A 25,145-nucleotide genomic window follows, 5' to 3' on the forward strand; every position below is an offset into this window, starting at 1 on the left:
TTGATTCGCTTAAATATAGAATTTCTGTATTTTACATGAGAGAGCATATGGACTTGGTGTATATACTCCAAAACAGAGTAGAATAGGGCATTAGATATTTTTTGTCACAAATTATATTCAGAGCAATTTTTTTTAACCCTGGGGTGCCTAGATATTATTTAGATTATTTTCGATTCGGGTAAAATTAGAATTTCGGTATTTGACATGAGAGAGCATCCTGAGTTGGTGTATATACTCCAAAACAGAGTTGAATAAGGCATTGTATATTTTATCTAAAAGACTATATTCAGCGCCATTTTCTATTAACTTTGGGGAGCCTAGATATTATTTAGATTTTTTTTGATTCAACTAAAATTAGAATTTCTGTATTTTACATGAGAGAGCAGGTTGAGTTGGTGTATATACGCGAAAACAGAGTAGAAAAGAGCATTGTATATTTTTTCTGACAGATTTTATTCAGAGCAATTTTGCTTTTAACATTGTGGTGCCTAGATAATATTTAGATTTATTTCGATTCACTTAAATATAGAATTTCTGTATTTTACATGAGAGAGCATATGGAATTTGTGTATATACTGCAATGAAGAGTAGAAAAGGGCATTGTATATTTTTTATGACAGATTATATTCAGAGCAATGTTGTTTTTAACATTGGGGTGCCTAGGTAATATTTAGATGTATTTCGATTAACGTAAAATTAGAATTTCGTTATTTTACATGAGAGAGCATACTGAGTTGGTGTATATACTCCAAAACAGAGTAGAATAGGGCATTATATATTTTTTATGACAGATTATATTCAGAGCAATTTTGTTTTTAACATTGACGTGCATACATAATATTTAGATTTTTTCGATTCGGGTTAAATTAGAGTTTCTGAATTTTACATGAAAGAGCATATTGAGTTGGTTTATATAATACAAAACAGAGTAGAAAATGGCATTGTGTATTTTCTATGACAGATTTTATTCAGAGCAAATTTGCTTTTAACATAGGAGTGCCTAGATAATATTTAGATTTTTTTCGATTTGCTTAAATATAGAATTTCAGTATTTTACATGAGAGAGCATATGGAGTTGGTGTATATACTCCAAAACAGAGTAGAATAGAACATTAGATATTTTTTGTGACAAATTATATTCAGAGCAATTTTTTTTCAACACTGGGGGGCCTAGGTAATATTTAGATTATTTTCGATTCGGGTGAAATTAGAATTTCGGTATTTGACATGAGAGAGCATCCTGAGTTGGTGTATATACTCCAAAACAGAGTGGAATAAGGCATTGTATATTTTTTCTAAAAGACTATATTCAGAGCCATTTTCTATTAACTTTGGGGAGTCTAGATATTATTTAGATTTTTTTTGATTCACCTAAAATTAGAATTTCCGTATTTTACATGAGAGAGCATGTTGAGTTGGTGTATATTCGCCAAAACAGAGTAGAAAAGAGCATTGTATATTTTTTCTGACGGATTATATTCAGAGCAATTTTGCTTTTAACATTGGGGTGCCTAGATAATATTTATATTTTTTTGATTCGGGTAGAATTAGAATTTCTGTATTTTACATGACAGAGCATATTGAGTTGGTGTTTATACTACAGAACAGAATAGAAGAGGGCATTGTATATTTCTTCTGACAGATTATATTTAGAGCAATTTTGCTTTTAACATTGGGTCCCTAGATAATATTTAGATTTTTTCGGTTCGGGTAAAGTTAGAATTTCTGTATTTTACATGAGAGAGCATATTGAGTTTGTGTATACACTACAACACAGAGTAGAAGAGGGTATTGTATATTTTTTCTGACAGATTATATTCAGAGCAATTTTGCTTTTAACATTGGTGTGCCTAGATAATATTCAGATTTTTTTCGATTTGTTTAAATATAGAATTTCTGTATTTTACATGAGAGAGCATACTGAGATGGTGTATATACCCCAAAACCGAGTAGAATAGGGTATTATATAATTATTGTGACAGATCATATTCAGAGCAATTTTGTTTTTAACATTGGGTTGCCTAGATAATATTTAGATTTATTTCGATTCATGTAAAATGTGAATTTCTGTATTTTACAGGAGAGAGCATACTGAGTTGGTGTATATACTCCAAAACAGATTAGAATAAGGCATTGTATATTTTTTCTAACAGACTATATTCAGACCCAATTTCTTTTAACTTTGGGGCGGCTAGATATTATTTAGGTTTCTTCGATTCCAGTAAAATTAGAATTTCTGTATTTTACGTGAGAGAGAATATTGAGTTGTTGTATATACTCCGAAACAGAGTAGAATAGGGGATTCAATATTTTTTGTGACAGGTTATATTCAGAGCAATTTTGTTTGTATCATTGGGTTGCCTACATAATATTTTGATTTTTTTGATCCGTGTAAAATTAGAATTTCGGTATTTTACATGAGAGACCATACTGAGTTGGTGTACATACTCCAAAACAGAGTAGAATAGGGCATTGTGTATTTTTTCTGAAAGATTATATTCAGAGCAATTTTTTTTTAACATTGACTTGCCTACATAATATTTAGATTTTTTCGATACTTATAAAATTAGAATTTCTGTATTTTACATGTCAGAACATATTGAGTTGGTGTATATACTACAAAACAGAGTAGAAAATGGCATTGTGTATTGTTTTTTACAGATTATATTCAGAGCAATTTTGCTTTTAACATTAAGGTGCCTAGATAATATTTAGATATTTTTTGATTCGCTTAAATATAGAATTTCTGTATTTTACATGAAAGAGCATATTGAGTTGGTGTATATAATACAAAACAGAGTAGAATAAGTCATTGTATATTTTCTCTGACAGATTATATTCAGAGCAATTTTGTTTTTAACATTGGGTTGACTAAAAAATATATAGATTTTTTGATTCGGGTAAAATTAGAATTTCTGTATTTTACATTAGAGATCATACTGAGTTGGTGTATATACTCCAGAACAGAGTAGAATAAGGCATTGTATATTTTTTCTAACAGACTATATTCAGAGCCATTTTCTTTTAACTTTGGGGCGCCTAGATATTATTTAGATTTTTTTCGATTCGCGTAAAATTAGAATTTCGGTATTTTACATCAGAGAGCATATTGAGTTGGTGTATATACTCAAAAACAGAGTAGAATAGGGCATTGTATATTATTTCTGACAGATTATATTCAGAGCAATTTTGTTTTTAACATTGGGTTGACTAAACAATATTTAGATATTTCGATTTGGGTAGAATTATAATTTCTGTATTTTACATTACAGAGCATATTGTGTTGCTCTATATACTACAAAACAGAGTAGAAAAGGCCATTGTACCTTTATTCTGACAGATTTTTTTCAGAGCAATTTTGTTTTTAACATTGCAATGCCTAGATAATATTTAGAAACTTATCGATTCACTTAAATTTAGAATTTCGGTATTTTACATGAGAGAGCATACTGAGTTGTTGTATATACTCCAAAACAGAGTAGAATAGGGCATTGTATATTTTTTCTGACAGATTATATTCAGAGAAATTTATTTTTTATCATTGGGTGCCTAGATAACATTTATATTTTTTCGATTTGGGTAGAATTAGAATTTCTGTATTTTACATGAGAGAGCATATTGAGTTGGTGTATACACTACAAAACAGAGAAGTAAAGGGCATTGTATATTTTATCTGACAGATTATATTAATAGCAATTTTGCTTTTAACATTGGGGTGCCTAGATAATATCTAGAATTTATTCGATTCGCTTAAATATAGAATTTCTTTATTTTACATGAGAGAGCATATGGAGTTGGTGTATATACTTTAAAAGAGTGTAGAATATGGCATTGTATATATTTTCTGACAGATTATATTCAAAGAAATTTTGTTTTTAACATTGGGGTGCCTAGATAATATTTAGATTTCTTTTGATTCACGTAAAATTAGAATTTCTGTGATTTACGTGAGAGAGCATACTGAGTTGGTGTATATACTCCAAAAAAGTGTAGAATAAGGCATTGTAAATTTTATCTAACAGACTATATTCAGAGCCATTTTCTTTTAACTTTGGGGCCCCCAGATATTATTTAGATTTTTTTCGATTCACGTAAAATTAGAATTTCGGTATTTTACATGAGAGAGCATATTGAGTTGGTGTATATACTTTAAAACAGAGTAGAAAAGGGCATTGTATATTTTTTCTGACAGATTATATTCAGAGCAATTTTGCTTTTAATCTCCGGGTACCTAGATAATATTTAGATATTTTCGATTCAGGTAAAATTAGAATTTCGTTATTTTACATGAGATAGCATACTGAGTTTGTGTATTTACACCAAAACAGAGTAGAATAGGGCATTGTATATTTTTTATGACAGATTATATTCGGAGCAATTTTGCTTTTAACATTGGAGTGCCTAGATAATATTTAGAGTTTTCTCTATTCGCTTAAATATAGAATTCTGTATTTTACATGAGAGAGCATATGGAGTTGGTGTATATACTCCAAAACAGCGTAGAATAGGGCATTGTATATTTTTTCTGACAGATTATATTCAGAGCAATTTTGATTTTAACTTTGGGGTGCCCAAATAATATTTAAATTCTTTTAGGTTCACGTAAATTTAGAATTTCTTTATTTTACATGGGAGAGCATACTGAGTTGGTGTATATACACCAAAACAGAGTAGAATAGGAGATAAATTGTTTTTTGTGACAGATTATATTCAGAGCAATTTTGTTTCTAACATTGGGGTGCCTAGATAATATTTAGATTTTTAAGATTCGTGTAAAATTAGAATTTTGGTATTTTACATGAGAGAGCATCCTGAGTTGGTGTATATACTCCAAAACAGATTAGAATAAGGCAGTGTATATTTTTTCTAACAGACTATATTCAGAGCCATTTTCTTTTAACTTTGGGGTGTCTAGATATTATTTATATTTTTTTCAATTCGCGTAAAATTAGAATTTTGGTATTTTACATGAGAGCGCATATTGAGTCTCTGCATATACTCCAAAACAGAGTAGAAAAGGGCATTGTATATTTTTTCTGATAGATTATATTCAGAGCAATTTTGCTTTTAACTTTGAGGTGCATAGATAATATTTAGATTTTTTTTAGATTCACGTAAAATTAAATTTCTCTATTTTACAAGAGAGAGCATACTGAGTTGGTGTATATACACCAAAACAGAATAGAATAGGGCATTGTATATTTTTTCTGACAGATTGTATTCGGAGAAATTTTGTTTTTAACTTTAGAGTGCCTAGAAAATATTTATATTTGTTTCAATTCGCTTAAATATAGAATTTCTGTATTTTACATGAGAGAGCATATTGAGTTGGTGTATATACTTCAAAAAAGAGTAGAAAAGGGCATTCTATATTTTATCTGACACATTATATTCAGAGAAATTTTTCTTTTAACATTGTGGTGCCTAGATAATATTTAGATTTTTTTCGATTCACTTAAATATAGAATTTTTGTATTTTATATGAGAGAGCATATTGAGTTGGTGTATATACTCCAATACAGAGTAGAATAGGGCATTGTATATTTTTTCTGACAGTTTATATTCAGAGAAATTTTGTCTTTAACATTGGGGTGCCTAGATAATACTTATATTTTCTTTGAATCGCTTAAATATAGAATTTCTGTGTTTTACATTAGAGAGCATATTGAGTTGGTTTATATACTCCAAAACAGAGTAGAATAGGGCATTGTATATTTTGTCAGACAGATTATATTCAGAGCAATTTTGTTTTTAACATTAGGGTGCCTAGATAATATTTAGATTTTTTCAATTAGGGTAAAATTAGAATTTCGGTATTTTACATTAGAGAGCTTACTGAGTTTGTGTATATACCCCAAAACAGATTAGAATGAGGCATTGTATATTTTTTCTAACAGACTATATTTAGAGCCATTTTCTTTTAACGTTGCGGTGTCTAGATATTATTTATATTTTTTTCAATTCACGTAAAATTAGAATTTCGGTATTTTACATGAGAGCGCATATTGAGTTGCTGCATAAACTCCAAACCAGAGTAGAAAAGGGCATTGTATATTTTTTTAGACAGATTATATTCAGAGCAATTTTGCTTTTAACTTTGGGGTGCCTAGATAATATTTAGATTTTTTTAGATCCACGTAAATTTAGAATATCTCTATTTTACATGAGAGAGCATACTGAGTTGGTTTATATACACCAAAAAAAAGTAGAATAGGGCCTTATATGTTTTTTCTGACAGATTATATTGAGAGAAATTTTGTTTTAACATTGGGGTGCCTAGATCATATTTAGAGTTTTTCAATTCGGGTAAAATTGGAATTTCGGTATTTTACATGAGAGAGCATACTGAGTTGGTGTATATATTCCGAAACAGAGTAGAATAAGGCATTGTATATTTTTTCTTACAGACTATATTCAGAGCCATTTTCTTTTAACTTTGGGGGGCCTAGATATTTGTTACGTTTTTTTCCGTTCATGTAAAATTAGAATTTCAGTATTTTACATGAGAGAGCATATGGAGTTGTTGTATATACCCCAAAACAGAGAAGAATAGGGTATTATATATTATTTCTCACAGATTATATTCAGAGCAATTTTGCTTTTAACCATCGGGTGCCTAGATAATATTTAGATTTTTTCGATTCGCTTAAATATAGAATTTCAGTATTTTACATGAGAGAGCATATGGATTTAGTGTATGTACTTTAAAACAGAGTAGAATAGGACATTGTATAGTTTTTATGACAGATTATATTCAGAGCAATTATGTTTTTAACATTGCGATTCCTAGATAATATTTAGATTTTTTCGATTCGGGTGAAATTAGAATTTCTGTATATTACATGAGAGAGCATACTGAGTTGGTGTATATACTCCAAAACAGAGTAGAATAAGGCATTGTATATTTTTTGGAACAGACTATATTCAGAGCCATTTTCTTTTAACTTTGGGGCGACTAGATGTTATTTACATTTTTTTCGATTCACGTAAATTTCGAATTTCGGTATTTTACATGAGGGAGCATACTGAGTTTGTGTATATACTGTAAAACAGAGTAGAATAAGGTATTGTATATTTTTTTAACAGACTATATTCAGAGCCATTTTCTTTTAACTTTGAGTCGCGTAGATATTATTTAGATTTTTTCGATTCGCGTAAAATAAGAATTTCGGTATTTTACATGAGAGATTATATTGAGATGTTGTATATACACCAAAACACAGTAGAAAAGGCCATTAGATATTTTATCTGACAGATTATATTCGGAGCAATTTTGCTTTTAACATTGGATTGACTAGATAATATTTAGATTTTTCTCTATTAGCTTAAATATAGAATTTCTGTATTCTACATGAGAGAGCATATGGAGTTGTTGTATATACTCCAAAACAGAATAGAATGGGGCATTGTATAATTTTTCTGACAGATAATATTCAGAGCAATTTTGCTTTTAACTTTGGGGTGCCTAGATAATATTTAGATTTTTTTAGATCCACGTAAATTTAGAATTTCTCTATTTTACATGAAAGAGAATACTGAGTTGGTTTATATACACCAAAAAAAAGTAGAATAGGGGATTGTATATTTTTTCAGACAGATTATATTCAGAGAAATTTTGTTTTTAACATTGGGGTGCCTAGATCATATTTAGATTTTTTCGATTCGGGTAAAATTAGAATTTCGGTATTTTAAATGGGAGAGCATACAGAGTTGGTGTATATACTCCAAAACAGAGTAGAATAAGGCATTGTTTTTCTTATCTTACAGACTATATTCAGAGCCGTTTTCTTTTAACTTTGGGACGCCTAGATATTCTTTAGGGTTTTTTTTATTCACTTAATATTAGAATTTCTGTATTTTACATGAGAGTGCATATTGAGTTGGTGTATATACTCCAAAGCAGAGTAGAATAGGGAATTGTATATTTTTTCTGATAGAATATATTAAGAGCAATTTTGCTTTTAACATTTCGGTGCCTAGATAATATTTAGATTTCTTTCGATTCACTTAAATATAGAATTTCTGTATTTTACATTAGAGAGCATATGGAATTGGTGTATATACTCCAAAACAGAGTAGAATAGGTCATTGTATATTTTTTATGACAGATTATGTTCAGAGCAGTTTTGTTTTTAACATTGGGGTGCTTTGATAATAGTTAGATATTTTCGATTCAGGTAAAATTAGAATTTTTGTATTTTTCATGAAAGAGCATATTGAGTTGGTGTATATACTACAAAACAGAGTAGAAAAGGGCATTGTTTATTTTTTCTGACAGATTATACCCAGAACAATATTGTTTTCAACATTGGGGTGCCTAGATAATATTTAGTTTTCTCGATTCGCTTAAATATAGAATTTCTGTATTTTACATGAGAGAGCATATGGAGTTGGTGTATATACGCAAAAACCGATTAGAATAGGACATTGTATATTTTTTCTGACAGATTATATTCAGAGCAATTTTGTATTTAACATTGGGGTGCCGAGATTATATTTAGATTTTTTTCGATTCGCTAAATATAGAATTTCTGTATTTTACATGAGAGAGCATATGAAGTTGGTTTATATACTCCAAAACAGAGTAGAATAGGGCATTGTATATTTTTTCTGACAGATTATATTCAGAGCAATTTTGCTTTCAACATTGGGGTGCCTAGATAATATTTAGATTTTTTCGATTCCGGTAATATTATAATTTCGGTATTTTACATAAGAGAGCATACTGAGTTGGTGTATATACTTTAAAACAGAGAAGAATAAGGCATTGTATATTTTTCCTAACAGACTATATTCATAGCCATTTTCCTTTAACTTTTGGGCGCCGAGATATTATTTAGATTTTTTTCGATTCACGTAAATTTCGAACTTCTGTATTTTACCTGAGAGAGCATATTGAGGTGGTGTATATATTACAAAAGAGAGTACAAAAGGGCATTTTATATTTTTTCTGTCAGATTATATTCAGAGCAATATTGCTTTTAACATTGGGTTGCCTACATAATATTTAGATTTATTCGATTCGGGTAAAATTAGAATTTCGGTATTTTACATGAGAGAGCATACTGCGTTGGTGTATATACTCCAAAACAGCGTAGAATAGGGCATTGTATATTTTGTCAGACAGATTATATTCAGAGCAATTTTTCTTTTAACATTGGGGTGCCTAGATAATATTTAGATTATTTTCAATTCACGTAAAATTAGAATTTTGGTATTTTACATGAGAGAGCATACTGAGTTGGTGTATATACTGCAAAACAGAGTGGAAAAGGGCATTGTATATTTTTTCTGACAGATTATATTCTGAGAAATTTTGCTTTTTACATTGGGGTGCCTAGATAATATTTAGATTTTTGTTGATTCGCTTATATATAGAATTTATGTATTTTCTATTAGATAGCATATTGAGTTGGTGTTTATACTCCAAAAAAGGATAGAATAGGGCATTGTATATTATTTCTGACAGATGATATTCAGAGCAATTTTGTTTTTAACATTGGGGTGCCTAGATAATATTTAGATTTTTTTGATTCGGGTAAAATTAGAATTTCTGTATTTTACATGAGTGAGCATATGGAGTTGGTGTATGTACTCCAAATAAGAGTAGAATAGGGCATTGTATATTTTTTCTGAGAGTTTATATTCAGAGCAATTTTTTTTTAACATTGGGGTGCCTTGATAATATTTAGATTTTATCGATTCGGGTAAAATCAGAATTTCTGTATTTTACACGAGAGAGCACACTGAGTTGGTGTATATACTCCAAAACAGAGTAGAAAAAGGCATTGTAAATTTTCTGTAACAGACTATATTTAGAGCCATTTTCTTTTAACTTTGAAGCTCCTAGATATTATTTAGATTTTTTTCGATTCACTTAAATATAGAATTTCTGTATTTTACGTGAGAGAGCATATTGAATTTCTGTATATAATCCAAAACAGAGTAGAAAAGGTCATTGTATATTTTTTCTGACAGATTATATTCAGAGCAATTTTGCTTTTAACATAGGGGTGTCTAAATAATATTTAGATTTTATTCGATTCGCGTAAAATTAGAATTTCGGTGTTTTATATTAGAGCATATTGATTTGGTGTATATATTAAAAAACAGAGTCGAAAATGGCATTGTATACTTTTTATTACAGTTTATATTCAGAGCAATTTTTCTTTTAACATTGGGATGCCTCGATAATATTTAGATTTATATCGATTCGCTTAAATACAGAATTTCTCTCTTTTACATGAGCGAGCATATGTAGTTGGTGTATATTCTCCAAAACAGAGTCGAAAAGGGCATTGTATATTTTTTCTTACATATTATATTCAGAGGAATTTTGTTTTTAACATTGGGGTGCCTAGATAATAATTAGATATTTTCGATTCTCTGAAAGATAGAATGTCTGTATTTTACATAAGAAAGTATATGGAGTTGGTGTATATACTCCAAAACAGAGTAGAATAGGGCATTGTATATTTTTTCTGACAGATTATATTCAGAGCAATTTTGTTTTTAACATTGGGGTGCTTGGATAATATTTAGATTTCTTCGATTCTGTTAAGTTAAAATTTCGGTATTTCACATGAGAGAGCATACTTAGTTGGTGTATATACTCCAAAATGAAGTAGAATAAAGCATTGTATATTTTTTCTAAGTGACTATATTCAGAGCCATTTTCTTTTAACTTTCGGGTGCCTAGATATTATTTAGATTTTCGTTTCACGTAAAATTAGAATTTCGGTATTTTACATGAGAGAGCATATTGAGTTTGTGTATATATTCGAAAACAGAGTAGAAAAGGGCATTGTATATTTTTTCTGACACATTGTATTCAGAGCAATTTTGCTTTTAACATTGGGGTGCCTAGATAATATGTAGATTATTTTTGATTCGCTTAAATATAGTGTTTGTATTTTATATGAGAGAACATATGGAGTTGGTGTATGTACTCCAAAACAGAGTAGAATAGGGCATTGTATATTTTGTCTGACAGATCATATTCAGAGCAATTTTGTTTTTAACATTGGGGTGCCTAGATAATATTTAGATTTTTTAGATTCGGGTAAAATTAGAATTTCTGTATTTTACATGATAGAGCATACTGAGTTGGTGTATATACTCCAAAACAGAGTAGAATAAGGCATTGTATATTTTCTCTAACACACTATATTCAGAGCCATTTTCTTTTAACTTTGGGGCGCCTAGGTATAATTTAGATTTTTTTTGATTCACATAAATTCAGAATTTCGGTATTTTACATGAGAGAGCATATTAACTTGGTTTATATACTATAAAACAGAGTCGAAAAAGGCATTGTATATTTTTTCTTACAGATTACATTCAGAGCAATTTTGCTTTTAACATTGGGGTGCCTAGATAATTTTTAGATTTTTTTCCATTCGCTTAAATACAGAATTTTTGTATTTTACATGAGAGAGCATATGGAGTTGGTGTATATACTCCAAAACAGAGTAGAATAGGGCATTGTATATTTTTTCTGACAGTTTATATTCAGAGCAATTTTGTTTTTAACATTGGGGTGCCTAGATAATATTTAGATTTCTTTCGATTCGCTTAAATATAGAATTTCTGTATTTTACATAAGAGAGCATATGGAGTTGGTGTATGTACTTCAAAACAGAGTAGAATAGGGCATTCTATATTTTTTCCAACAGATTATATTCAACGCAATTTTTTTTTCTCATAGGGTTTCCCCGATTATATTTAGATTTATTTGATTTGGGTAAAATTAGAATTTCTGTATTTTACATGAGTAAGCATATTGAGTTGATGAATATACTACAAAACAGAGTTGAAAATGACATAGTATATTTTCTCTGACACACTATATTCAGAGCAATTTTGCTTTTAACATTGCGGTGCCTAGATAATATTTAGATTTTTTCGATTCGCTTAAATATAGAATTTCTGTATTTTACATGAGAGAGCATATTGATTTGGTTTATACACTCCAAAATAGAGTAGAAAAGAGCATTGTATATTTTTTCTGACAGATTATATTCAGAGCAATTTTTCTTTTAACATTGGGGTGTCTAGATAATATTTAGATTTTTTTTGATTCACGTAAAATATGAATTACGGTATTTTACATGAGAGAGCATACTGAGTTGGTGTACATACTCAAAAACAGAGTAGAATAGGGCATTGTATATTTTTTCTGACAGTTTATATTCAGAGCAATTTGTTTTTAACATTGGGGTGCCTAGATATTATTTAGATTTCTTTCGATTCGCTTAAATATAGAATATCTGTATTTTACATCAGAGAGCATATTGAGTTGGTGTATTTACTACAAAACAAAGTAGAAAAGGGCTTTGTATATTTTCTCTGACAGACTATATTCAGAGCAATTTTGTTTTTAACATTGGTGTGCCTAGATAATATTTATATTTCATTGATTCGGGTAAAATTAGAATTTCTTTATTTTACATGAGAGAGCATACTGAGTTGGTGTATATACTCCAAAATAGAGTAGAATAAGCTATTGTATATTTTTTCTAACAGACTATATTCAGAACCATTTTTGTTGACCGTTGGGGCGCCTAGATATTATTTAGATTTTTTTCGATTCTCGTAAAATTAGAATTTTTGTATTTTACATGAGAGAGCATATAGAGTTACTGTATATACTCCAAAACAGAGTAAAATAGAACAGTGTATATTTTTTCTGACAGACTATATTCAGAGCAATTTTGTTTTTATTATTGAAGTGCCTAGGTATTATTTAGATTTTTTTCTATTCACGTAAAATTAGAATTTCGGTATTTAACATGAGAGGGCATACTGAGTTGGTGTATATACTCCAAAACAGAGTAGAATAGGGCATTGTATATTTTTTCTGACAGATTTTATTCAGAGCAATTTTGTTTTTAACATTGGGGTGCCTACATAATATTTTGATTTTTTTGAATCGGGTAAAATTAGAATTTCTGTATTTTACATGAGAGAGCATACTGAGTTGGTGTATATACTTTAAAACAGAGTAGAAGAGGGCATTGTATATTTTTTCTGATAGATTATATTCAGAGCAATTTTTTCTTTAACATTGGCATGCCTAAATAATATTTAGATTTTTTCGATTCGGGTAAAATTAGAGTTTCTCTATTTTACATGAAAGAGCATATTGAGTTTGTTTATAAAATACAAAACAGAATAGAAAATGGCTTTGTATATTTTTTCTGACAAATTTTATTCAGAGCAATTTTTCTTTTAACATTGGAGTGCCTAGATAATCTTTACATTTTTTTCGATTCGCTTTAATACAGAATTTCTGTATTTTACATGGGAGTGCATATGAAGTTGATATATATACTTTAAAACAGAGTAGAATAGGGCATTGTATATTTTTTCTGCCAGATTATATTCAGAGCAATTTTGTTGTTAACATTGGGGTGCCTAGATAATATTTAGATTTTTTTCAATTCGCTTAAATATAGAATTTCTGTATTTTATATGACAGAGCATATGGAGTTGGTTTATATACTCCAAAACAGAGTAGAATAGGGCATTAGATATTTTTTGTGACAAATTATATTCAGAGCAATTTTTTTTAACCCTGGGGTGCCTAGATAATATTTAAATTATTATCGATTCGGGTAAAATTAGAATTTCAATATTTGACATGAGAGAGCATCCTGAGTTGATGTATATACTCCAAAACAGAGTGGAATTAGGCATTGAATATTTTTTCTAAAAGACAATATTCAGAGCCATTTTCTATTAACTTTGGGGAGCCTAGATATTATTTAGATTTTTTTTGATTCACCTAAAATTAGAATTTCGGTATTTTACATGAGAGAGCAGGTTGAGTTGGTGTATATACTCGAAAACAGAGTAGAAAAGAGCATTGTATATTTTTTCTGACAGATTATATTCACAGCAATTTTGCTTTTAACACTGAGGTGCCTAGATAATATTTAGATTTTTTCGATTCCAGTAAAATTAGAATTTCTGTATTTTACATTATAGAGCATATTGTGTTGGTGTATATACTCCAAAGCAGAGTAGAATAGGGGATTGAATATTTTTTGTGACAGATTATATTCAGAGCAATTTTGTTTGTAACATTGGGTTGCCTACATAATATTTTGATTTTTTTGATTTGGGTAAAATTGGAATTTCGGTATTTTACATGAGAGACCATACTGAGTTGGTATACATACTCCAAAACAGAGTAGAATAGGGCATTGTATATTTTTTCTGAAAGATTATATTCAGAGGACTTTTGTTTTTAACATAGACGTGCCTACATAATATTTAGATTTTTTCGATACTTATAAAATTAGAATTTCTGTATTTTACATTTCAGAGCATATTGAGTTGGTGTATATACTACAAAACACAGTAGAAAATGGCATTGTGTATTTTTTTTGACAGATTATATTCAGAGCAATTTTGCTTTTAACATTGGGGTTCCTAGATAATATTTAGATATTTTTTGATTCGCTTAAATATAGAATTTCTGTATTTCACATGAAAGAACATATTGAGTTGGTGTATATAATACAAAACAGAGTAGAATAGGGCATTGTATATTTACTCTTACAGATTATATTCAGAGCAATTTTGCTTTTAACATTTGGTTGACTAAATAATATATAGATTTTTTTGATTCGGGTAAAATTAGAATTTCTGTATTTTACATTAGAGATCATACTGAGTTGGTTTATATACTCCAAAACAGAGTAGAATAAGGCATTGTATATTTTTTCTAACAGACTATTTTCAGAGCCATTTTCTTTTAACTTTTGGGCGCCTAGATATTATTTAGATTTATTTCGATTCGCGTAAAATTAGAATTTCGGTATTTTACATGAGAGAGCATATTGAGTTGGTGTATATACTCAAAAACAGAGTAGAATAGGGCATTTTATATTATTTCTGACAGATTATATTCAGAGCAATTTTGTTTTTAACATTGGGTTGACTAAATAATAGATTTTTCGATTCGGGTAGAATTATAATTTCTGTATTTTACCTGACAGAGCATATTGTGTTGCTGTATATACTAGAAAACAGAGTAGAAAAGGGCATTGTACCTTTCTTCTGACAGATTTTTTTCCGAGCAATTTTGTTTTTAACATTGCGGTGCCTAGATAATATTTAGAAACTTATCGATTCACTTAAAATTAGAATTTCGGTATTTTACATGAGAGAGCATACTGAGTTGTTGTATATACTCCACAACTAAGTAGAATAGGGCATTGTATATTTTTTCTGACAGATTATATTCAGAGAAATTTATTTTTTAACATTGCGGTGCCTAGATAATATTTATATTTTTTCGATTTGGGTAGAATTAGAATTTCTGTATTATACATGAGAGAGCATATTGGGTTGGTGTATATACTACAAAACAAAGAAGTAAAGGGCATTGTATATTTTATCTGACAGATTATATTAATAGCAATTTTGCTTTTAACATTGGGGTGCCTAGATAATATCTAGAATTTTTTCGATTCGCTTAAATATAGAATTTCTTTATTTTACATGAGAGAGCATATGGAGTTCCTGTATATACTTTAAAAGAGTGTAGAATATGGCATTGTATATATTTTCTGACAGATTATATTCAGAGCAATTTTGTTTTTAACATTGGGGTGCCTTGAGAATATTTAGATTTCTTTTGATTCATGTAAAATTAGAATTTCTGTGATTTACGTGAGAGAGCATACTGAGTTGGTGTATATATTCCAAAACAGAGTAGAATAAGGCATTGTATATTTTTTCTAACAGACTATATTCAGAGCCATTTTCTTTTAAGTTTGGGGTGCCTAGATATTATTTAGATTTTTTTTGATTCACCTAAAATTAGAATTTCGGTATTTTATATGAGAGAGCATATTGAGTTGGTGTATATACTCCAAAACAGTGTAGAAAAGGGCATTGTATATTTTTTCTGACAGATTATATTCAGAGCAATTTTGCTTTTAACATTGGAGTGCCTAGATAATATTTAGATTTTTTTCGATTCGGATAGAATTAGAATTTCTGTATTTTACATGACAGAGCATATTGAGTTGGTGTATATACTCCAAAACAGAGTAGAAAAGGGCATTGTATATTTTCTCTAAGAGATTATATTCAGAGCAATTTTGCTTTTAACATTGGGGTGCCTAGATAATGTTGAGATTTTTTTCAATTCGCTCAAATATAGAATTTCTGTATTTTACATGAGACAGCATATGGAGATGGTGTATATACTCAAAAACAGAGTAGAATAAAGCATTGTATATTCTTTCTGACAGATTATATTCAGAGAAATTTTGACTTAACTTTGGGGTGCCTAGATAATTTTTAGATATTTTCGATTCGAGTAAAATTAGAATTTCTATATTTTACATGAGAGAGCATACTGAGTTGATGTATATACTCCAAAACAGAGTAGAATAGGGCATTGTATATTTTTTCTAACAGACTATATTTAGAGCCATTTTCTTATAACTTTGGGGCGCCTAGATATTATTTAGATTGTTTTCGATTCACGTTACATTAGAATTTCGGTATTTTACATGAGAGAGCATATTGAGTTGGTGTATATACTCCACAACAAGACAGAGTAGGGCATTGTATATTTTTTCTGACAGGTAATATTCAATACAATTTCGTTTTTAACATTGGGTTGCCTAGATAATATTTAGATTTTTTTCGATTCGCTTAAATACAGAATTTCTGTATTTTACATAAGAGAGCATATGGAGTTGATGTATATACTCCAAAACAGAGTAGAATAAGGCATTTTATATTTTTTCTGACAGATTATATTCAGAGAAATTTTGTTTTTAACATTTGGGTGTCAAGATAATATTTAGAATTTTTCGGATCGGTTAAAATTAGAATTTTGATATTTTCCATGACAGAGCATATTGAGTTCGTTTATACACTCCAAAATAGAGTAGAATAAGGCATTGTATATTTTTTCTAACTGACTATATTCAGGGCCATTTACTTTTAACTTTGGGGCACCTAGATATTATTTAGATTTTTTACGATTCATGTAAAATTAGAATTTCAGTATTTTACATGAGAGACAAGGTTGAGTTGGTGTATATACTCCAAAACAGAGTAGAAAAGAACATTGTATATTTTTTCTCATAGATTATATTCAGAGAAATTTTGCTTTTAATATTCGGGTGCCTAGATAATATTTAGATTTTTTTCGATTCACGTAAAATTAGAATTTCGGTATTTTACATGAGAGAGCATACTGAGTTGGTGTATATACTCCCAAACAGAGTGGAATAAGGCATTGCATATTATTTCTAAGAGACTATATTGAGAGCCATTTTCTTTTAACTTCGGTGCGCCTAGATATTATTTACATTTTTTTCGATACACGTAAAATTAGAATTTTGGTATTTTACATGAGAGAGCATATTGAGTTGGTTTATGTACTCCAAAAAAGAGTAGAAAAGGGAGTTGTATATTTTCTCTAACAGATTGTATTCAGAGCAATTTTTTTTTTAACTTTCGGGTGCCTAGATAAGATTTAGATTTTTTTCGATTCACGTAAAATTAGGATTTCTGTATTTTACATGAGAGAGCATACTGAGTTAGTGTATATACTCCAAATCAGACTCGAATTAGGCATGGTATATTTTTCTTAACAGACTATATTCAGAGGCATTTTCCTTTAACTTTGGGGTGCCTAGATATTATTTAGATTTTATTTGATTCGCGTTAAATTAGAAATTCGGTATTTTACATGACAGAGCATATTGAGTTGGTGTATATACTCCAAAACAAAGTGGAAATGGGCATTGTATATTATTTCTGACAGATTATATTCAGATCAATTTTGCTGTTAACATTGGGTTTCCTAGATTATATGTAGAATTTTTTCGGATCCTTAAAATATTGAATTTATGTATTTTACATGAGAGGGACTATGGAGTCGGTGTATATACTCCAAAAAAATGTAGAATAGGGCATTGTATATTTTTTCTGAGAGATTATATTGAGAGCAATTTTGTTTTTAACATTTGGGTGCCTAGATAATATTTAGATTTTTTCGATTTTGTTAAAATTAGAATTTCGGTATTTCACATGACAAAGCATACTGAGTTTGTTTATATACTTTAAGAAAGAGTAGAATAAGGCATTGTATATTTTTTCTAACACACTATATTCAGAGCCATTTTCTTTTAACTTTGGGGCGCCTAGATATTATTTAGATTTTTATCGATTCACGTAAAATTAGAATTTCTGTATTTTACATGACAGAGCATATTGAGTTGGTGTATATATTCCAATACAAAGTGGAAAAGGGCATTGTATATTTTTTCTGACAGATTATATTCCGAGAAATTTTTCTTTTAACATTGGGGAGCCTAGATAATGTTTAGATTTTTTTTTTGACCGGTTAAATATAGAATTTCTGTATTTTACATGACAGAGCATATAGAGTTGGTGTATATACTCCAAAAAAGAGTAGAATAAAGCATTGTATATTTTTTCTGACAGTTTATATTCAGAGCAATTTTGCTTTTAACATTGGGGTGCCTAGATAATATTTAGATTTTTTTCGATTCGCTTAAATATAGAATTTCTCTATTTTACAAGAGAGAGCATATTGAGTTCGTGTATATACTGCAAAACAGAGTAGAAGAGGGCATTGTATATTTTTTATGACAGATTATATTCAGAGCAATTTTGTTTTTAACATTGGGGTGCCTAGATAATATTGAGATTTTTATGATTCGGGTAAAATTAGAATTTCTGTATTTTATGGGAGAGAGCATACTGAGTTGGTGTATATACTCCAAAACAGAGTAGAATGAGGCATTGTGTATTTTTTTAAGAGACTATACTCAGAGCCATTTTCTTTTACCTTTCAGGCGCCTAGATATTATTTAGCTTATTTTGAATTCATGTAAAATTTGAATTTCAGTATTTTACATGAGAGAGCATATTGAGTTGTGGTATATACTTTAAAACAGTGTAGAAAAAAGCATTGTATATTTTTTCTGATAGATTATATGCAGAGCAATATTCTTTTTGACATTCGGGTGCCTAGATGATATTTAGGTTTTCTTGATTCCGGTAATATTATAATTTCGGTATTTTACATGAGAGAGCATACTGAGTTGGTGTATATACTGTAAAACAGAGAAGAATAAGGCATTGTGTATTTTTTCTAACACACTATATTCAAAGCCATTTTCTTTTAACTTTGGGGCGCCTAGATATTATTTAGATTTTTTTCGATTCATGTAAATTTCGAATTTCTGTATTTTACGTGAGAGAGCATATTGAGGTGGTGTATATACAACAAAAGAGAGTAGAAAAGGGCATTTTATATTTTTTCTGTCATATTATATTCAGAGCAATATTGCTTTTAACATTGGGTTGCCTAGAATATATTTAGATTATTTCGATTCAGGTAAAATAAGAATTTTCTTATTTTACATGAGAGAGCATACTGACTTGGTGTATATACTCGAAAACATAGTAGAATAAGGCATTGTATATTTTTCCTAACAGACTATATCCAGAGCCGTTTTCTTTTAACTTTGGGGTGCCTAGATATTATTTAGATTTTTTTTGATTCGCATAAAATTAGAATTTCGGTATTTTACCTTAGAGAGCATATTGAGTTGATTTATATAATCCAAAACAGAGTAGAAAAGGGCATTGTATATTTTTTCTCACAGATTATATTCAGAGCCATTTTCTTTTAACTTTGAAGTGCCTAGATATTATTTAGATTTTTTTCGATTCACGTATAATTAGAATTTCCGTATTTTACATGAGATAGCATATAAAGTTGGTGTATATACTACAAAACAGAGTAGAAAAGGGCATTGTATATTTTCTCGGACAGACTATATTCAAAGAAATTTTGCTTTTAACATTGTGGTACCAAGATAATATTTAGATTTTCTTCGATTCGCTTAAATATAGAATTTCTGTATTTTACATGAGAGAGCATATGGAGTTGGTGTATATACTCCAAAACAGAGTAGAATAGGGCATTGTATATTTTTTTGACAGATTATATTCAGAGCGATTTTGTTTTAAACTTTGGGGTGACTAGATAATATTTAGATTTTTTTCGATTCACTTAAATATAGAATTTCTGTATTTTACATGAGAGAGAATGTGGAGTTGGTGTATATACTCCAAAATAGAGTAGAATAGGGCATTGTATATTCTTTCTGAGAGATTATATTCAGAGGAATTTTTTTCTTAACACTGAGGTGCCTAAATAATATTTAGATATTTTCAATTCCAGTAAAATTAAAATTTCTGTATCTTACATGAGAGAGCATATGGAGTTGGTGTATAAGCTTTAAAACAGATTACAATATAGCATTGTATATTTTTTCTGACAGATTATATTCAGAGCAATTTTGTTTTTAACATTGGGGTGTCAAGATAATATTTAGATTTTTTCGATTTGCTTAAAATTTGAATTTCGGTATTTTATCAGAGAGAGCGTATTGAGTTGGTGTATATACTACAAAACAGAGTAGAATAAGGCATTGCAGTTTTTTTCTAACAGACTATATTCAGAGCCATTTTATTTAAACTTTGGGGTGCCTAGATATTATTTAGATTTATTTCGATTCGCGTAAAATTAGTATTTCGGTACTTTACATGAGAGAGCATATTGAGTTGGTGTATATACTACAAAAAAGAATAGAAAGAAGCAACGTATATTTTTTCTGACAGATTATATTCAGATCAATTTTGCTTTTAACATTGGGGTGCCTAGATAATATTTAGATTTATTTCGATTCACGTAAATATAGAATTTCCGTATTTTACATGAGGCAGGATACTGAGTTGGTGTATATACTCCAAAAAAAAGTAGCATAGGGCATTGTATATTTTTTCTGACAGATTATAATTAGAGCAGTTTTGTTTTTAACCTTTGGGTGCCTAGATAATATTTAGATTTTTTCGATTCTGGTGAAATTAGAATTTCTGTATTTTACATGAGAGAGCACACTGAGTTGGTGTATATAGTCCAAAACAGAGTAGAATAAGGCATTGTATATTTTTTCTAACAGACTATATTCAGAGCAATTTTCTTTTAACTTTGGGGCGCCCAGATGTTATTTACATTTTTTTTGATTCGCGTAAATTTAGAATTTCTGTATTTTACATGAGGGAGCATACTGAGTTTGTGTATATACTGTAAAACAGAGTAGAATAAGGTATTGTATATTTTTTCTAACAGACTATATTCAGAGCTATTTTGTTTTAACTTTGGGGCACGTTGATATTATTTAGGCTTATTTCGATTCGCGTAAAATTAGAATTTCGGTATTTTATATGACAGAGTATATTGAGTTGGTGTATATACACCAAAACAGAGTAGAAAAGGGCATTGGATATTTATTCTGACAGATTATATTCAGAGCAATTTTGCTTTCAACATTGGGGTGCCTAGATAGTATTTAGATTTTTTTTGATTCAGGTAAAATTAGAATTTTGGTATTTTACATTAGAGAGCATACTGAGTTGGTGTATATACTCCAAAGCAGAGTAGAATAAGGCATTGTACATTTTTACTAACATACTATATTCAGAGACATTTTCTTTTACCTTTGAGGCACCTAGATATTATTTAGAATTTTCGATTCGCATAAAATTATAATTACAGTGTTTTACGTGAGAGAGCATACTGAGTTTTTGTATATACTCCAAAACAGAGAAGAAAAGGGCATTCTTTATTGTTTCTGAAAAATTATATTCAGAGCAATTTTGCATTTAACATTGTGGTGCCTGGATAATATTTAGAATTTTTTTGATTCACGTAAAACTAGAATTTCGGTATTTTACATGAGAGAGCATACTGAGTTGGTGTATATACTCCAAAACAGAGTAGAATAAGGCAGTGTATATTTTCTCTAACAGACTATATTAAGAGCCATTTTCCTTTAACTTTGTGGCGCCTAGATATTATTTAGATTTTTTTAGATTCGCGTAAAATTGTTATATCTGTATTTTACATGAGAGAGCATATGGACCTGGTGTATATACTGCAAAACAAAGTAGAATCGGACATTATGTATTTTTTATGACAGATTATATTCAGAGCAATTTTCCGTTTAACATTGGGGTGCCTAGATAATATTTAGATTTTCTTCGATTCACTTAAAAGATAGAATTTCTGTATTTTATATGAGAGAGCATATGGAGTTGGTGTATATACTCCAAAACAGAGTAGAATAGGGCATTGTATATTTTTTCTGACAGATTATATTCAGAGCGATTTTGTTTTTAACTTTGGGGTGACTAGATAATATTTAGATTTTTTTCGATTCGCTTAAATGTAGAATTTCGGTATTTTACATGAGAGAGAATGTTGAGTTGGTGTATATACTCCAAAATAGAGTAGAATAGGGCATTGTATATTCTTTCTGAGAGATTATATTCAGAGGAATTTTTTTCTTAACACTGAGGTGCCTAAATAATATTTAGATATTTTCAATTCCAGTAAAATTAAAATTTCTGTATCTTACATGAGAGAGCATATGGAGTTGGTGTATAAGCTTTAAAACAGATTACAATATAGCATTGTATATTTTTTCTGACAGATTATATTCAGAGAAATTTTGTTTATAACATTGGGGTGCCTAGATAATATTTAGATTTTTTTTCGATTCGCTTAAATATAAAATTTCTGTATTTTACATGAAAGAGCATATGGAGTTGGTGTATATACTCCAAAAAAGAGTAGAATAAGGCATTGTATATTTTTTCTAACAGACTATATTCAGAGCCAATTTCTTTTTACTTTGGGGCGCCTAGATATTATTTAGCTATTTTTCACTTCTCGTAAAATTAGAATTTCTGTATTTTACATGAGAGAGCATATGGAGTTGGTGTATATACTCCAAAAGAGAGTGGAATAGGGCATTGTATATTTTTCTTGAAAGATTATATTCAGAGCAATTTTGTTGTTAACATTGGGGTGCCTAGATTATATTTACATTTTTGATTCGGGTAAAATTAGAATTTCTCTATTTTACATGAGAGAGCATATTGAGTTGGTGTATATACTACAAAACAGAGTAGAAACGGGCATTGTATATTTCTTCTGACCGAATATATTCACAGCACTTTTGCTTTTAACATTGGCGTGCGTAGATAATATTTAGATTTTATTTGATTCGCTTAAATATAGAATTTCTGTATTTTACATGAGAGAGCATATGGAGTTGGTGTATATACTCCAAAACAGAGTAGAATAGGGCATTGTATATTTTTTTTGACAGATTATATTCAGAGCCATTTTGTTTTTAACATTGGGGTGCCTAGATCATATATAGATATTTTCGATTCGGGTAAAATTTGAATTTTTGTATTTTTCATGAGAGAGCATACTGAGTTGGTGTATATACTCCAAAACAGAGTAGAATCAGGCATTGTATATTTTTTCTAACAGACTATATTCAGTGCCATTTTCTTTTAACCTTGGGGCGCCTACGTAATATTTAGATTTTTTTAATTCACGTAAAATTAGAAATTCGTTATTTTACATGAGAGAGCATATTAAGTTGGTGTATATACTCCAAAACAGAGTAGAAAATGGCATTGTATATTTTTTCTGACAGATTATATTCACAGCAATTTTTATTTTAACATTCGGGTGCCTAGATAATATTTCTATTTTTTTCAATTCACGTAAAATTAGAATTTCGGTATTATACATTAGAGAGCATACTGAGTTGGTGTATATCCTCCAAAACAGAGTAGAAAAGGGCATTGCATATTTTTTTTGACAGACTATATTCAGAGCAATTTTGCTTTTAACATTTGGGTGCCTAGATAATATTTAGATTTTCTTCAATTCGCTTAAATATAGAATTTCTGTATTTTACATGAGACATCATGTGGGGTTGGTGTATATATTCCAGAACAAAGTAGAATAACACATTGTATACTTTCTCTAACAGACTATATTTACAGCCATTTTCTTTATCTTTGGGGCGCCTAGATATCATTTAGATATTTTTCGATTCACATAAAATTAGAATTTCAGTATTTTACATTAGAGAGCATACTGAGTTGGTGTATATACCCCAAAACAGAGTAATATAAGGCATTGTATATTTTATCTAACAGTGTATATTACAAGCCATTTTCTATTAATTTTGGGGCGCCAGGTTGTTATTTAGATTTTTTCGATTTGTGTAAAATTAGAATTTTGTTATTTTACATGAGAGAGCATATTGAGTTGGTGTATATATGCCAAAACAGAGTAGTAAAGGGCATTGTATATTTTTTATGACAGATTATATTCAGAGCAATTTTGTTTCTAACATTGGGGTGCCTAGATAATATTTAGATTTTTTCAATTCGGGCAAAATTTTAATTTCTGTATTTTACATGAGAGAGAATACTGAGTTGGTGTATATACTCCATAACAGAGTAGAATAAGGCATTGTATATTTTGTCTAACAGACTATATTCAGAGCCACTTTCTTTTAAGTTTGGGGCGCCTAGATATTATTTAGATTTATTTCGATTCGCGTAAAATTAGAATTTCGGTATTTTACTTGAGAGAGCATACTGAGTTAATGTATATAGTCCAATACAGAGTAGAAAAGGGCATTGTATAATTTTTATGACAGATTATATTCAGAGAAATTTTGCTTTCAACATCGGGGTGCCTAGATAATATTTAGATTTTTTTCGATTCACGTAAAATTAGAATTTCGGTATTTTACATGAGAGAGTATACTGAGTTGGTGTATATATTCAAAAACAGAGGACAATAGGCATTGTATATTTTTTTTGACAGATTATATTCAGAGCAATTTGTTTTTAACATTGGGGTGCCTAGATAATTTTTAGATTTTTTCGATTCGGGTAAAATTAGAATTTCTGTATTTTACATGAGTGAGCCTATTGAATTGGTGTATATACTACAAAACAGAGTAGAAAAGGGCATTGTATATTTTTTCTGACCGAGTATATTCATAGCACTTTTGCTTTTAACGTTGGGGTGCGTAGATAATATTTAGATTTTTTTCGATTTGCTTAAATATAGAATTTCTGTATTTTACATGAGAGAGCATATGGAGGTGGTGTATATACTCGAAAACAGAGTAGAAGAGGGCATTGTATATTTTTTCTGACAGATTATATTCAGAACTATTTTGTGTTTA

This window comes from Callithrix jacchus, chromosome 4 (assembly GCF_049354715.1).
Source record: "Callithrix jacchus isolate 240 chromosome 4, calJac240_pri, whole genome shotgun sequence".
Classification (NCBI taxonomy): Eukaryota; Metazoa; Chordata; class Mammalia; order Primates; family Cebidae; genus Callithrix; species Callithrix jacchus.